Source organism: Lipotes vexillifer, unplaced genomic scaffold (genome assembly GCF_000442215.2).
Source record: "Lipotes vexillifer unplaced genomic scaffold, Lipotes_vexillifer_v1.1 scaffold534, whole genome shotgun sequence".
Taxonomy (NCBI): Eukaryota; Metazoa; Chordata; class Mammalia; order Artiodactyla; family Lipotidae; genus Lipotes; species Lipotes vexillifer.
In genome coordinates this window covers 3847416-3850192 of record NW_006787833.1, presented here as the reverse complement: position 1 = coordinate 3850192, position 2777 = coordinate 3847416, and the positions used below count along the sequence as shown (strand labels likewise).

Genomic DNA, 2777 nt, shown 5'->3' with positions numbered 1-2777 from the left:
TTTATATTGGAGTATAGCTGATTAACAATGTTGTGATAGTTTCAGGTGCACAGCAAAGCGACTCAGCCATACACATACATGTATCCATTCTCCCCCAGACTCCCCTCCCATCCAGGCTGCCACATAACATTGAGCAGAGTTCCCTGTGCTATACAGTAGGTCCTTGCTGGTTATCCCGATTAAGGATTTTTTTTGGAGGGTGGGGGGATTCCAGCTTTTTTATTTTCCCCCTTTTACACAAAACAAAGTAGAAGAAATAATACAGGATTAAACCTGCAAACGTAGTTAATTGGTAGAGCACACATACACACAAAAATCCAGATAGGAAGACAAGCTTATTTACAGTGAGGAAACACGTGTAAATCATGGTAGTTTGTATACGAAACATTAAAAAAGAAAAACATATGCTACCTGGGTGCCACTGTTTACAGCAATATTGAAGGGGAGAAAACAGCACTTATTTAGGAACAGATATACCACAAGGTCCAGATTTTACAGCATCCGTGCGATAAATTCACAAAACTATATTACAGCTAGTTAATCAGTTTAAGAATTGTTCCCAGATATATCACATTTCCAGCCCTCAGAGGTTCATTCTTACAGATTTCAACCACTCCATCTATGGGGACAAAAAGCGGCCAGTGTTACCATAAAATGAGAATCTTGAGGCTTACCTTTAAAGGCTTATTCTGGTCTTGAAAAACTAGTAGGATTTTCTACTGAACTAAACACAGGATGAGTTTTGTTCTTTATTGGCTGGTCTTGGAGTGAAGGCCATAGACATGACTCTTAACTTATTATGTACTTTAGTTTCAGTTAGCTGAAAATCTGAAATTAAAAGTATGCTAAAAATCCTAAATACCATCTTGTGTAAGCCTGCTACTAAAAAGCCTTTAAGGATGTACTAAGTTCAAGTTTAAGTGCAAGGGAACAAGAGTTCTAAGCCTGTCAGATTCCCCATTTGGGAGGAAGGATCAATGTTTCCAAGAAATTGCTAAATTCTGCCCAAGGGAGAAGCCAACACATACTAGGCCATGTAATTAGGTTCATTTTATTCCATGAGGATTCTTCTCCCACGGTATCAAGACAGAATGAGGAATGAATCTTAATTGGTCTCTTCATCAGAAGTGGTAAACTTGGTTTGTATATTCATGAAGCCAGACAGTTGTTTAAGCAGACTGTGGAAGCAGACATTAGAAACAGCTTCCTGTAGTCACAGACCACTATCTCGTATCCAGCTAAAGCAAAGATCAGCTTGAACAGTTATCCCAAGCCACTGTTAACTCTACTAAAGGATGAAGTTCACCACTGTATTATTTTAAAAATAAGAGTTCAATTAACCCTGGGTGAGCAAAACCAAGACAGGTGGTAATGATGAATGAGTTGTCCATATAAGGCCAGCTGATGAGAACATACCCATGAAGACACTGGGCATACAGCCTTACTTGGCAAGTCGGAATTTCTACTAACTAAGGGCAGAATGAGGGACAGCAAAGAGCTACATCTGTAATGTTTTAGTATCCAGACAGCATAACAGACACTGTCCCCAAGGACAACGTATATGCCGTTAATCACGCTGAATAAAGCAGATGCATTATTCATTTTTCTTTTCTTTTTGTTTGAGAAGCTTGTTTATCTTCTTTTGGCCATTCCAGTGTACTGCAAAATGATTCCATGTTGGTTGAGTCCAGGAAGCAAGAGTAGGAAAGTCACTATCAGGTGTGTGAGAAGGAGGTTGTGGACTTGCTGTCCCACCCAAGGAACCACAGCAAGAGAAATGATGACGGTCGTGAAGTATATCTTAGGCTTTTCTTCCTTTAGCGTAAAGAGGTGTTTCCAGCAGCCCACAGCTCTACGTCGTTTTTACTAGATTGCTGCAAATTTCATGGAATCTCTGCTGTTGCTCGGTGGTCCATTTATTGGAGCCAAAAATTCTGGGCGCTAGAATGGGAACAAGGTAGTCAGCCAAGCACAGAAACGTAACAAAACAGGAAACACCTGGCAGAACAGATAGTAGATAGTCAGAAACTCCAAAGAAACCACACCCATTATGGCAGGTGGAAACCAGGCTCTTTCCCATCGGAGGACTTTATCTGCCATTAGCATCACTTCTCCCCATCCTTGCAGCTGCTCTTCCAGACTTGCAGTCCCCGCGGCCGGCAGGTTGGTGCTGCAATCATCTCCTTCCGCCATCGTTCCCGAGGTGCCCCCTCAGCGACAGCAAGATGCCCCCCAAACTGGCCTTCCTCAGAGCCACTCGCAACAACCCTAGCGAGAGCAGGATTTTTAAAAATATTTATTTATTTAATTTATTTATTTAGGCTGCACCAGGTCTTAGTTGTGGCATGCGGACTTCTTAGTTGCGGCATGCGGGCTCTTAGTTGTGGCATGCAGACTCTTAGTTGTGGCATGCATGTGGGATCTAGTTCCCTGACCAGCGATCGAACCCCCGCCACCTGCACTAGGAGCGCAGTCTTACCCACTGGACCACCAGGGAAGTCCCTCGATTAAGGATTTTAAGCAGAAGAGGGAAGTGATCATATTTGCCCCGAGGAATGATTATTTTGGTGACAGATAGTAGATCAAGGGGGATGAGAATGGAATTCACTTAGGAAGCTCCTCAGCGGGCAGCTGGAATTGATGATCGCCTGAAATAAGAGCAAGGATGAACGGTTGCATTTAGCTGCCGTTTCTTTTTGTTCTATAGATCAGAGTAAATTGAGAAAAGCACAATGTGGAGATGGACATGAGATGTCAGACTGTCCTGTTTCTAATTC

The 2777-nt window shown here is 42.5% G+C and overlaps 1 pseudogene; it reads right to left on the bottom strand.

Moving 5' to 3' along the window:
* Window positions 1–1594: 1594 nt before the first annotated feature.
* Window positions 1595–2196, bottom strand: LOC103087103 (ADP-ribosylation factor-like protein 6-interacting protein 1 pseudogene; annotated as a pseudogene).
* Between the last annotated feature and the right edge of the window lie 581 nt (window positions 2197–2777).